We start from the raw sequence: 14,742 nt of genomic DNA on the forward strand, positions 1-14,742 counted from the left end.
TTCGTTCGCAATCCCAGACGTTCAACCAAAAGACTGAGCCCACAGTTTTTTAGAGAACTTACTAAGAAAGAGGCTGACGTAAATACGTAAAATTAAAGATGGTAGCTACTATAACCGTACTACAAAACTGCACTAAACTCCAGCAAAATGAAATGTGCGCGAAAGAGTTTTTGCAAAACCTAAAACAGTCCAGTAGTATTAAATATTGTCTGTTCTCTGAATTTCAGTACTATCGCTGCTATCCTATTGAAATACAAATGTTTTTCACCTGCTTACATCAAAAAATAATCTATGGTATTTGACAAAGTATTAAATACTTTTTCAACGGGTAACCGTGATGCAGAAGTGTGTTGGGTGTGTCTGCCAATTTCGCTGTACGTTAACTGAAATCAGCACTTCCACCGTACTAAACCTATAAAAGGTGTCAGAGAGCTGGTTGTTTTCGCCATCCTACAAAGTTTTAATTCTCTTGATATAATGAATTCAGCTCCCCAGGCGTCTTGCGTCAAAATACCTTCAGTGTTCGTGATTAACACTTGATATTGCCAAGCAACAAGTCTTGTGTTCAAAGTAATCTCACAAACATTTGCATAACGCAGGCGCCCGAATTGCATGTGTCTCAAAGGACTCAAAGCAATGGATTACTGTGTATCACGCATGTGAAATGTAGTACAGGCGGAAGGACGGAACAAGTAAAGATGTGAGCTCCTTTGGACAAATGGTGGCGCCTTGTGGTAAGAGTTTGCTCGTGAAAATTAGATTATTCATTTAGTGTCACGTCTAATTGCCTCTAGTTAGTGGTTTATGTGTATTTACATTTAGCTTTACTATTTGATAGACACATTATAAGCTGAATAACCGCTCGTTCACTAGAACCATTGGCATCGGTGGCCGGTCAAGATTCCATTGGTACACCTGCAAAATATTCAATGTCGACAATACTCTGATTTTCTAAGCACATGAACGCAAACACGTACACGGATTATGACGGCGAGCAGTGTAGCTCCAACCACCCGTATCGTTTGGATGCATAATAATCTGATCAGCTCTCTCGTTCCTGTCAACTTGTAGCCGCAGTGAAGTGGGTACGGGTTTACATATTGTATGTCGTCGTATAAAGCCAATCAAAATAATTCCCGTTTGCACAGATTTCCACTGTCGCATAAATCATAAACAATAGGACAGAAAATGTATGGGTGGCTTGCGTCCGCGAGAAATGTTGAACCATATTCAACTTTTTTCCGCAAAGCCAGTCGTCCATACATGATACATGTCATACATTTCCTCTATTTTATTTACTCGCGTAAAATATCTTCCACCGTTAGAGTGCTCTGAGTATATGAATGGACAGGAAAATAATAGGATGACATTCAATATTTATGCGGAACGTTTACAAGTTCAACCTCCTCAGTTTCTACTCTTTACAGACCGTTAATTTGTATCAATTATTAAATACTACTACAACACTGTAAGACAATACCGTATAAATACAGTGACGTCAGTAACGAGACCTGAATGACATCAGAAAGTAGGAGGAAAGTTCGACAAGTACAACAACTCTCTCTCATTTGAAAGAGAGTTTGATTTGTCATTGGTTTGAAAGTTATCGGGCTTACATGTCCTATCCGATGTACATAGTGTGGGCTCCAAACACAACGTTTTATCTTCTTCTGAATAAGATGATCCCGATATCCTTTTTTGTACTTTTTTAAAGTGAAGTTTAAAGTTTAACAGTTTACCCTTCTTCTCAGTGTTTAGAAACCTTTAGCACAAGAAGAAAGTATGTTCTGCCTCACATAAAGAGTCCTCCAGATGGGTGCAGTGTGTACAAAGTCGCTGAAGCAGATTAAACATGAAAATGCACCTGTTGTGTTAACAAGGTTAGTCTTTCCTTGTTAAAGCCCGGGGCTTAAAAAGTGAACCGTTTTTCTCTTTTTATACAGCTTTAATTACAGTGTTTTCGATCACTCAATTTTGTGAACCCTTGTTGTCGCGGTCATTGACATTGCGTTACGCTTGTTTATTTTTATTATTTGTTTTGTTTTGATTTTTCACTAGTCTTTCACAATTTGTAAACGTAACATAATCGCACGCAGTCAGAACGGAGATAGCTCGGAGATAGTACGGAGATACATTTTGTTAGTACGGAGATATTTGTTATTAAGTGGAGATTATTTAGTGGAGATATCTTTTATAGTTTTTCTCAAATGGAGTTAGGAATTATGACGTAAGTTTCGTCTTAGTTTCCTTTTACTATTCATTTTGTTTGGTATTCCTTTTCCTTTGATTTTAGCTGTTTCATCGCGTAACGCACATTTCTGTAATTTTAAGTTCTCACCGCATGCTTCGATGATTGTAATCAAGCAATAAATCAGTGAAGTTACAACGTTGGAGTGTGTGGTTAATCACTGCAAACTCCGAACGATACTTGCCCGGACGACTCGATTCGGGAACGCGATACTTGTACTAATTGTCCGTACGGTTAATCTATTTTCTACAGGGCGTCCTTCGATTCTGACAGCAGAGGAAATGAGAGGTCGACCTTGTCACCAGGCTCTGTTATATTTGATGAAAGTCCCTCATCAGGCTCCAGGGTTTCCTCAGCTGCTACAAGGAGCACTTTACACCAGTTTCCTGAACTCTCGGCACGATATCGGAGAGTCATGCGTGGAGACTTGGAACAACGTTTGACCGCAAAAGCTAAGATCATTCGCATATTCACCAGCTCTACATTCACAGGTGAATTCTTTACTCAGTTCTTTTAGTGGTTTATCTACTTAGTTTTATTAAGTATTAACTTAAGAAGTACGAAAGCAACTTTCTGGTAAGTGGGTTTTTATGCACAGTAATCCAGCATTGAGTTTCCCATACTCTTTAATCCACCTTCAGCTGATTTATCCAAAGACCTTGGGGAAGATCAGGGACTGGTTGCAGAAAATCCCCTTTAATCTTAAGTTACCTTAGGCAACCTACCTTCCTAGAGGTGACCAGGTATTGACCAAATCATTTTACCGAAACTTTGTTGTGGTTTGTATCATTAGACATGGCGGCTGAGAGGAATGCCTTGATGGAAAGAATCTACCCAAAACTAAAGGAGTTTGCACAGGAGAAAGGCTACGAGTTTCAGGTTGGCTACATTATTATTGTTATTCCACCCATTGCATTCATCGTGTTTTTGACACAGGTGCGGTATCTTAGTCAAATCGTTAATTAGTAGATTCGACGAAATATATAGGCTCTTAATATTTTTGCTTTTGGGCTTGGTTATTGTTACTTTTTTGTTCAGTATCTTCAGTTACAGCTTATCAGTAAGTTCAACTTTATTGTATTTAGGTGGTTGACATGCGTTGGGGAGTGCGTGACGAGTCTACGGATGATCATTCTACACTAGAACTGTGTTTAAAGGAACTAAAAGCCTGTCAGGACCTTTCTACTGGACCTAATTTTGTGGTAAATATATTAAATTTTGTTCTTTATCGGCGGCCGTCAGTTACGTTGCGCTCTTCTGTGCTGCTTTAGATAGTCTCATCGATTCTTGGTGAGGAACGTCTCGTGAAATCTAGAAGTTCTGACAGGTTTTTTTATGCTTTCGACCCAATTAATAACTTCCATAACTATAGGATACCCATGATTGTATGCAGATAGCACGTTTGCATCAGACATTGCACTCCGTTTGGTCATTTAAATGTTCTTTATTTGAAACAAGCAGTCATGTGTAGCTTGCTTGTAGTGCTGGCTTAACAGGCCAGCGCCTAGCCTCGTGAAACAGAAAGGGCTAGAAGTCCTCGTACTCTCCCTGAATGTGATGGTCGTTCATGTAGCCCTTTAAGAAAAGTGATTAATTACCTAGTTATATTTGTTTATACCTAACTTTTTTAACTTATCGTAATGCGGCTGACGCTTTTTTTGCTCCCATTAGTCCTTGAATACCTAATGCTTGCGTGTTGTCTTTATCAGACCTTTTTGGGCCAAAAGTATGGTTTTCGTCCGCTTCCATCTAAAATACCTTCCGCTGAATTTGAAGAACTTCTCAATAACATGACAGACCAGGAGCGAGAAAGAAGTACTGGAGACATGGTTTAAATGTGATGTGAACGTCGTACCACCAACCTATGTCTTGCAGCCAATCAGCTCTCACATACCTAACAACCTATCTCGTGATGCCGAACAAAGGAAGCTTGCACTGAAACAATGGAACCAAGTTTTTGCTCGGATTCAGAACATCCTCAGACGTGAAGCTAGAAAACGTCTTGGAAATCAATGTGGAGAACAGCTGCACAAGTATTTCATGTCAGGTAACAGACTCTACGTTTGAAATCAGAAAGCAATTGCCATTTTGAAATTTACTAAGTTAGGCACCACTTTCCGAGAAAAAAATTGGGGCCAGTTATAAGACACCAATTTGAGTCTAACTGGTTTAATCACAATTGTGATTACAGACCAAGTTGGACGAAACGAAAGTGAGAAAGAAATTTTCCTTTCGCTCAATTACTTGTCGTGTTAGCTAGCTTGGCTATTCATGTTAAGAGAAAGGATCAGTTCCTTTACTAATGGATAACCTTCCAATGTTATTATACAATAACTTAGTTTGTTCGGCTAAAGTCCTATCCCCTGTGTTTAACTGTTTAGTGACGGAGAGTGAGATCCGCCATGGTGTCCTGTGCGAACCAAATCCAGAGGAGCAATGTTTGTGGATCAGCAGAAATATCCGGGATCTTGAGAAACATTTACAAAATGAAAACGCGCAGTACTTCATTGATGTTTATGGCGAGACAAAAGAGGTTGACACTGATGCACAAGAACTTTTACAGGTACCGTAGTCACAACTTTAAAAAAGCTTAAGAAATATGAATGAGGACATACCTAAAAGCACATGGAAAGTTACGGATTTTGATGAAAGAACTAAGATATTCGAATTCAATGGTTCTTCTTGAGACGTTTATTGCAGCGACGATATGAAAGTTCATCTTTTACACCTTGCTAAGGATAGTTCTAAAGACGAAGATTTCTTTAGATGTGAAAGAAAACCCGATCAAAGATTTGATTGCACTTTTTCGTTTTTCTTATACAGCAACTGAAAGAAGTCGTTACTGAGGCCGTACCTAGTTCAAACATCAGGAAATTTGAGGTTGAATGGAACTCAGAAGGAATATCCCCTTCCAACGTGTCCGAGCATGCAGAGTATATAGATGCCTTGTGTACTGAAGTTGAGCTTTTAATGAAGGAAAAAATCACGAACGCCATACACAATAGAATCAAAGTTGATGTAAGCGATCCGCTGTATGAGGAAGTTGTTCAGCACTTGCTGTTTTGTCAAACCAAGTGTAACACGTTCTACGGACGAAAGGAAATTCTCGGCCGATGCAAAGCTTATATTCAGGTAAATAAATCTCTTTTGTCTTAACCAAATAACAAGAGGAGAACTGAATAAAAGGTTGTTGCATTGTAACATCTTCAAACGCCAGTAGGTCCTTAACCAGCGTCAAACCTGTATCAAAAAAACATACAAAATGTCATAAAAAAACTAAGGAATGAACACAAAGTTGCTGAAATCTAAAGTAGAGCCTCCTTGTTTTCCTATTCTGGGACGCGTATGTTTTCGAAAGCAAACAACACTTGAATTTTGTAGTATTTCAAAAATGTTTTTGCGTGCGAAACGTGTATTTCCCGCGCAGTAAATCGAAGAAACATTTCCAGACATTGAAACTGTTTTGCTGTAAAAGTCTTTTTCATTTTTAAGTGTTGGACTATTCCCTTGACAGGATGATACGCCCTATCCTCTTGTAATTCACGGACAGTCAGGCTGTGGCAAGACTTCAGTGATGTCCATGGTGGCCAAAGAATCGTGTCAATGTTCCAGCCAACCAAACATCCTCATCCGATATATTGGAACCACTCCGAATTCATCGCAGATTCGTCTGCTACTTCACAGTGTCTGTCAACAAATCTGCGCCATCTATGGTCGTGATTCTTCCAAAGTTAGACAGGTTTGTATATAGTGTAGCTCAGGTAAAAAGGTTAATTAAGTGTTGGCCCATGTTATGTGATCCTTCCCAAAGCCTTCGTTTCCCCAAGCAGCAATGGTTGGGTGCAGATTTAATTGTCAGGAAAGGTTAAAACATGTTTGTCATGTTTAGTAGTGATCATTTCAGTCATTGCTGATCGCAAGGCGAAAGTTGGTCTTGTTGCGTCAAAGTCAGTCTGTTTTCTATTTTATAGGACATGAAGGAGCTTCAAGAAGATTTCATCACTTGCCTTCAGTTCGCCAGTGCAGAAGAGCCGCTGTTTATTTTTCTTGATTCTCTTGATCAGTTTGGTCCTGAAGATAACGCCAGGCAACTTGCGTGGCTGCCTACCTCTCTCCCTACCCACGTCAAACTTGTTGTTTCCACTTTACCCGATGGCGAGTACGAGTGCTTTCCAATTTTGCAGGTTCGTAAAGACGTTTTCGCATATAGAAGGGAAGGGGCAACCTTTTACTTCCGAGCATGCCCACGTTCTAGCTTGAACGAAAATTTCAAATTAAACCTTGTAAAATAGTTAAAAGAACAACCAGCAACCCAAGTTAGGAATTCTCTTGGTACCGCATTGTTTGATTTCGCGGAAGTTATGGCCTTGGAGGAAAAAATTACTTTTAGTTATGATATGAAGGACAGAAGGAACAAAAGAACTGAAATGATTTGGTTGAGAAACATGGAAACGACTGACATTCCCGGTTGAAAAAGAAACACATTGCCATATTCAAACTTTTATACTAGGTTTGACTGATTTCTAACGATATAACTTATAAACCTCACATTTTTTGTCTTCTTCTGTAGTCACTATTTTCTGAAGAAAACTTTGTGGAAGTCCCCAAGTTGCCAGAAGATGACGCATTTCAAATTCTAAGTAACTGGCTGAGTATTGCTGGAAGAACGCTCTCGCCATCGCAGGAAGCTATTGTGAGCGACGCGCTTCAAAAGTGTTCTCTTCCAATCTTTATCAGAGTAGCGTATGATGAAGCCATAAGATGGAAGTCATACTCACTTCCCAGCGAGACCGTACTTCAAGACACCGTCCGAGGTATGTAATAATAAATGCGTTCAGCACATAAATCTGTACAAACAAGTGATCAAATCCAGGGTATTTATCAGTTACTATTTTTCCTTCATGGTGAAGAATCTTTCCACTTTTAAAAAAGCAAAGACACCAATATAACTAAAATATAGTAAACAAGACCAAATCTAGTAGCAACGAAACATGCTGATAGATTCTATGGCAGTCGGATCATTATGGAAAAATATACAATCCCAGTACTTACACCCCTTAGCCCCAAATAATAAACATTGGCAAAAAGGTGATTTTATTGATGAAGCATGTTAAACATAACCCTTTTGTCTATTAAAAGGCATCTCTTTGTATCAATTCATTTTCAAATCTCGAAGCCCCTATTTAAAGAGTTGAGAAGTAACAAGGGCCTTAACGAATTTCAGTAATTTTTCTAAGCAGAGATAGAGGTAAACTTTAATATGCGCCTTCTTCGATATCTTTCAGGTGCTGTAAATGCGTTGTTTGAGAGGGTCGAGCTTCAACATGGAAGAGTTTTGGTAAGACATGCTCTTGCTTACATAACCGCCGCAAAGAGTGGCCTGACTGGTACTGAAATAGAGGATTTGTTGTCATGCGACGATCACGTGTTGGATGACGTGTATCAGTACTGGACACCACCTATCAGACGTATCCCTCCATTGCTCTGGGTCCGAGTAAGGGGTGACTTGGCAGGCTACCTGGTAGACCGAGGAGCAGACGGTGCGAGTGTCATTACATGGTATCACCGACAGTTTATTGAAGCCGCAAGAGCCCGATACTTGTTGTCAGAAGACGAAAGAACATTTACTCATCAGGCATTAAGCAATTATTTTCTGGGTGTGTGGGCTAATGGAAGAAAGAAGCCATACAAGACAACCAAGGGAGAGCAATTGGAAGCTGATCGCTTTGTGTCCAATCAGCCCTGGACATTCGAAGGGAGCAAAAAGAAAAAGAATTTCAATTACCGCAAGATAAACGAACTACCCTACCATTTGGTTCTGTGTAATGACACAGACACACTGAAAAGAGAGGTCCTGTGTAACTTCACATTTCTTCTATCATGCTTACAGTCGTCCTCTCTCCGAGATCTTATGGATGATTTTGATTTTGCTCTACACAAAATCGTCGATGAGGACATCCAACTTGTTAAAGAAACTATTCAACTGTCAACCTTTGCTCTCCTTCAGCATCCTGCCCAGTTATCCTCTCAGCTACTCGGGCGCATTCAAGCTCCGGACTCTGATCATATCAGGCTTTTGTTGCACCAGGCTCAGAAGTCTTGACAGCCTTGCTTGTTGCCAAGTTCCGTGTGTTTAACGTCACCTGGTGGGCCACTGGTACACTCGATGTCAGGACACCAGAAGCCATCGTCTGCTCTCAGTGCCAGTGCAGATGGAAAGCTTATTGCAAGTGCCTCTACTGACACAACTTGCACAATTTGGGATGTCAATTCAGGACGATTGGTACGAACCTTGGAAGGAGTAGGTAAGAGATAGGCTCTAATATTATTATTTCTAAAACTTTAGTTAGTCTGAACAATCTATGGTCCCCTTTAGAACTTTCACTACCTCCCGGAACGTAGCTCTCTAAGATGAATTTTGCTTGCAGAACGCTTACTACAAGCAGTTTTTGTTAATATTTTAAAGACCCCTGAGAAATGAAATTTAACGTTTACCAAACACGAAGGACTGGTTTGCCCCGGCCCAAAACTGAACTCACGCCTAGCCAACTAGGACGGGCGCAAAGAAAACATACTTGCCAACATTTTCCGTTTATTTTAATTTGTTGGTTTTTTAGGTGACGATGTCTGGTTTGTGGTGATATCCCCTGACAATTCAACAGTTGTGACGTCACAAACTGGTTCCATATCGGCATGGAGACTTTGTAATGGACAGCGGGTGTTTTCCGTTGAGGAGCACAAAGTAACAATCGCACCGATCTGTGTGTTCGAAAAGAAGAACACAGTTTTTCTTGCAACGATCATCAACCAAAATGTCAAGCTATATAACCTGCAGACAGGGCGTCTCATTCAAGAAATTTATGACAGCAAGTTACAAAAGCCCTGTGCCATGTCGACGTCGTTGTTCGTGTGTCCTCTTGAGGAACACAGCGTCCTTTACTCGGGCAGAGACAATCTGTCCTCTGTAACCTCACCAAGCGGTTGGATTAGAGCTGCACATTTAGACACTGGAGAGGTTGTTGAGAAGTTGAAGGTCAATCCGAACAACATGGTGCATTTCATTGGCGTCACAGAGCCTAACATGCTGCTTTTAGTACTGAGTGAAGGAGCGTCGGATCTGAGAAAGGGATCAGCAGTACAGACCAAGTTTTTCACACTGGAACTTTGGGATATTACAAAGAAGATTCTTGTTCGCAAGCTTGCTGACTTGTCTGATAAGGTGCGATGCTATGCATTGTCGTCGGACAAATCAAAAGCCTTGACATTGGGGAATTCCAGGTTTTTGTCCAATGCTAACGTTTTCCGAGCGGAAGTGAAAGTGTTTGACTTGAAGTCAGGTGACGTCATAGAACGTATGTTGACGTACCCAAGCACCATTCACTTAATGGAATTTATAGACTCAAATCACGTTATCACCGCATCGCGTGACAAAATTGTCCGTCTCTGGGATTTAGAAAGGAATGTCACGTCACCGAGTGAAGAGAGTGAAGAGGAAGCTGAGCTGGAAATCGTCGACCTGCATGGGTACCACGCCATCTGCTGGGAGAAAAATGGAGTACGTCTGGTAGATCTTAAAGCCGGACATTTCATCCAGTTCGTGAATGGAATACAGCCTCAAATGGTATTTGTAAATGACAGCGACGTCATCATTGCGTCATCTGGGAAACTGCACCTGTATGACTTAAACCAGAGGCAGAGAATTCGTCAATTTGATGGAGACGTGTACCAAGCAGGGCTAACGAACAGCTGTTTTGTTTACAAGCAAGTTCAAGTGATTGCGATATCTTGTGACCAGCGGTCTCTGAGCGTGTTCGACATTAGCAGTGGTAAAAGAATAGCCCAGCTGCAATGTGAACACATTCGAAGGTGAGTAAAAATGCTTACTTTAGTTTTGAAAGATATGCCTTTATAGTACTGATTACACCCTTATAGCACAGATCATTAACCAACTCCATTTCCTAGACCTGCTTCTGTTTAGGCTTCATGTGAACGTCGGCAAATCATCCCCTTCTCTTCCCCCGCGACAGACAAAAACAAAAACATAGGACCAAAAACAAAAATGTTCCCCGGGTTCAAAATGAATTTTAACATAGCTAGCAGAGCTGCGCAATCAAATTCAGTATACGTAAGCGTGCTCAAAATCCCGTGGAGCCGAGGAGCGAAAATTATTAAAGGAGAGGAAAAAAAAAAAAAACTCAGAACAAAGAACACATATCTCTAGTACTATATGTAGCATACCAGTAATAAGAAATGATGTTATCATGATTAATGTACAAAATAAATATCTTACACTCCACCTTGGTATATGATATATGTTGCAGGCTTGTGCATTCTCCAAAAGGCGAAATCTGTGTTTGTGGGCACAGTGTAATAAACGACGAGAACGAGGCCAAATCTCGGTACTTTTACTCCCAGTGGGATTTGAATCAGAAGAAGTGCATCCGGGAAATTAATATAGAGGAGGCACAGGCAGATTTTTGCGGTGAGTGTCATTTTGTCCCAATAATCATGAAAGGATGAGACGGAAGACGATTAAAATTGATTGCCAAACGAGCTGCTCATGGTTCATTTTTGGGATAATAACATCTGCTAGCTTTTTGTTGAGAACACAATACTTATTATTGTCCCTAATATTCCGTTGTCACCAGGTAGTCTCTGAGGCAAACTTTCCTAATTAAACCAGGCTAAAACTTGTAAAAAGGCTGTGACCACACAAGTTAAAATGAGATCCCATTCGTGGTTGAATCCTTACAGCCTCCACCCTCTAAATGGCAATCCACGCGCGACAGAACTAAAAAGACTTCTTCAAGCTTTCTATTCAAAACCGATAAACAAGTCTTCAAAACATAATTGACAAGACGGCTTGAAGAGGTCGGAACTGTGTTTATTTATATAACCTATGTTTGTGTTGAAATCTCTCTACTCAGTCCGAGAACAACACGTTTCTTCACCCATTTAGAACAAGCCCGGTATCCAACCTGTATTATAACTAAAAGAAGGCTTCCTTTTGCCTTTTTCACTGTTAAACTACTTTCTTGCTTTTGTAGAAATGCAGTTGGCCAAAGATGGAAACCATCTGTCAGACATCGTCTTCGATGTTAGCATGAAGCTCTACCGCGTAGTCGTGTATGACCTGAACACAGGGAAACGTATTTTTATTTCCGAAACGGAGCACCACGTTCATTCATCGGCCATAATCTCTGAAACACGCACCCTAATTCTGGGCTTGTTTGACGGCACCATGGGACTCTACGACATCGAGAGAGGAACCTGCTCACACAGACTTACGCATGCACATCTTGGAGCAGTCCATCGGATATACATCACCGACGATGGAGCAGTTGCTATGACGACTGCAGGGGGCTTAGACTCGAAGGATCGCTCGATCCGCTTTTGGAGAATGAGCAGAAATAGAATAACTTTGTTGACAGTGTTTACTCCTGACGCAAAGGTATCGTCGATGAACCTCTCTGGTGATGGCCATCTTGTAGCTCTAGAAATAACAGAAGTAGTTCCTTTTGTTCTTGTTACAGAAACAAACAGAGAGAAACTGCAATTTAGTAACTTGGATCGATTTGCTTGCAGCTTTGTTGTAGATTTAGGAGACTTTAAACTTCTTGAGACGTAATTTTTTCATCTTAAGGTCACAATGTACAGAGGCATATTTTAACCATGTGGCAATTAAAGGGTGCCAAGTCCGCTTTATAGATAAGTCACAAAATCAATACAAAATTTCTATTCTAGCATGTTTACATGTAATTACCTCGAAAGACTAGAGAGGTAGTTGTAGACTACTATTCGGCAACTAAAATGAGTCGACAACTTCTGGATAAAGCTTCTCCATACATTAGGGCCCAGAGTCACCGGTAACAAAATTTTTGTGCAAGACCTTGGTAACTAACGATAGCTGCGCATGTTAGAGGGCATGTTTTTGCGCTGAAATTGATGATGGCTTAGTTCTATACCACTGCCTCACAGACTAGAAAAAGACTTCGGTTTCGACAACTAAAGTAGTTTTTCTTTAGGAAAACTATTCGGCTGTCGATGACAATTTTTCAAAAAGTTTGTTATATATAACTTGATTCACACTTACGTCGATATCTTTTTTGCTATAGAAAGATGAATAGTTGTAAATATATGCGACATGCTTACGACGTTAATTTTGTCATCTAAATTGATCTCCCTGAACTTACAGCTAGTTCACGATTGTCTTGGCATAGGCATATGTGTGTCAATGCAGGGGCACTCAACTATGGTTTTGTTTGTAAAACATCTGTTCGGAGAAGCAAGGATGACTGTCATTGGGACACACTTGTCTTAAGCATGTCGCTTATAACAGTTGTAAACAAAAACCTTACCGCTTAAATCGACCCTTGTACAGTGTAAAAATTACGAAATATATTTAAAATGGTAAGATAATGTTTTATAATAATTGAAAATTAGTCTGGAAATTATTTAAGAGAGTCAAGTATTTTTAACTAACGAAGACTCAATATTTATTAAAAACAAAACTTAACTTTCAGTGTTTTTCCACAGTTGTTCCTTTCAAATAGTTAATACAGAAAACCATATGGTTGATGAGTGGTGTTATCATGTTGTTTTCCGCCAAAACCATTTGCTCATTTTCTGAGCATACAAAACAAAAGAATCTTTAAAACGTTTAAATGGTGGATTATTAGTCATGAATATTCCAGCCTATTTGCACCAAAAAGAATAGTTCTTTGAACAGTATGTTGAACAGTTTGGGCTTTTTAAAATGTTTTATAACAGGATGTACTATTATTATTTTTTTTTCTTACAATGTTTAACAAACGATGTCTGGCAGGTCTTTGCCTATACCCTCGAAACCCAATCTTGCCATAATGGTTTGCATCCGCCGCCCTGGAGGTGTTATTTCAGACAGACGCGTTGGACATACATTAACGACGAGACAAAGCAAAGATTAAGCTCTTGCGCAAAATGGTATATTTACATCTGGACCCAGAGATTATTGTGAGGTGAATTAGAAAGGTTGTTCAAGTCAGATGACATATTATTTATTAAACATGGCTTTCTTGAAGACTCCTGTTTTAAGAACACAGGATGTGCTGTCTTTGTAAAACCTCACTGAGTTTGAGGGTCACACTGGTAGACGAGTTAAATGGCTAATGTACAATTTCATTAGCAAAAACCTTGGACTAAAAACTAGTGAATTAAAATAATGAATATTCTATTTGGAAATAATCTTCAGGGTTAATCAATGGCGGGAAAGAACCCCAATGATGATATTTATGGAAAGTATAAATAATGCAAGGGATTAGCAGTGAACCAAAGCACAATTCATGACTGACAAACGCGGATTGCAAATGAGTGTATAACACTTACTCTAAAATTCGTTGAACAAGAGGTAAATTAAATGGCCCTTGTTTCTGCGATGTAAAACTCACGCTCAATGATTGGTCGTGGTTTTCGAAAAAAGTTTAAAATGGCACAGTTCTGAAAAAAGAGGTGGAAAATTATATCATTTTAATTAAAAATGTACCCAGACGTTTATATTTTTTTCTGGCCACTTGCATTTATCTTTAATGACTAAATTCACTGCATTCTTTGTTAAAAGCACTAGTAAGGTCAAAAACATCTTTCAATACTTTTTGAAGAAAAACATGAACAACTATAACAGTCACCCGAAACAGGAAAAAGAAGTTAAATTAAGTTCACTTTTCTTATATGATGGTTACAGCTTTTTTCAGTTTCTTTTCTAGCCGCTCATTGTTGAAGCTAAAAAGCCTGGTGAGAATTTGTTAAATTGAAAATTGAGAAGACTCTGTTATGACAAAAAGAAATTTGCATTCTCCCTTTTCCGCGAGTAACATTAGCTAAACGCCAGTTAGTGAGTATTTATTCGGACAAATCCGTCACAATAACAAAACATTAAAAGCAGGTGAAACTATACAATGACCCGTTTTTTTCTTTGTGGGGAAATTTCGCAAGAGAAAACAAAAGTGTACTTCTGTCGTACAACCAAGTAACAATTTGAATAAAATCGCTTCTGCACTTGATAAAAATGCTAAAACAAATCTCTTCGCTCACGCATCGCCGTTTCTTTATTGCTGATGCGACTAGTAACTATTATAAATATTTTCTGTTGAGCTTTCATTTAATGTTGCTAAACAGAATTGAAACTTTCTCCATGTGATGGTTAATTTGTGTGAATAATATATGAGAAACAATCGAGAAAAACAAACAACGGTTTATAATTTCGGATGCAAAAACGTGGGCAATCTTAAATAATCCCTAAAATTGCTCGATCTGTACCACAAGACTTACAACCGAGACTCGCAGTCAATACATACAGTCAATATAAATTATCAAGCATCACCTAAATCACCATTCACTTAGTCTTTAAGAAGCTAATTTATCTCTGATACTCGGCCAGCTAGAATAAGACAAAGCCGGTCAGAAAGCGGACTCTAAACAATAGATATCGCCAGCCAATAACACTGTTCCTTCAAGCA

General features: G+C 39.4%; 1 pseudogene across 1 annotated transcript; it reads left to right on the forward strand.

The window, feature by feature from the left end:
* The first annotated feature begins 341 nt into the window (after positions 1-341).
* On the forward strand, positions 342-12,824 carry LOC144644102 (NACHT domain- and WD repeat-containing protein 1-like; annotated as a pseudogene). The gene is made up of 15 exons (XR_013569039.1): positions 342-734; positions 1,752-1,880; positions 2,501-2,739; positions 3,042-3,127; positions 3,334-3,450; positions 3,958-4,295; positions 4,630-4,811; positions 5,072-5,380; positions 5,763-5,987; positions 6,220-6,432; positions 6,819-7,062; positions 7,534-8,553; positions 8,866-10,114; positions 10,570-10,730; positions 11,296-12,824. The product of XR_013569039.1 is annotated as an NACHT domain- and WD repeat-containing protein 1-like (transcript).
* Positions 12,825-14,742: the final 1,918 nt, after the last annotated feature.

This window comes from Oculina patagonica, chromosome 2, assembly GCF_052425735.1.
Source record: "Oculina patagonica isolate OP01 chromosome 2, crgOcupat, whole genome shotgun sequence".
NCBI lineage: Eukaryota > Metazoa > Cnidaria > Anthozoa > Scleractinia > Oculinidae > Oculina > Oculina patagonica.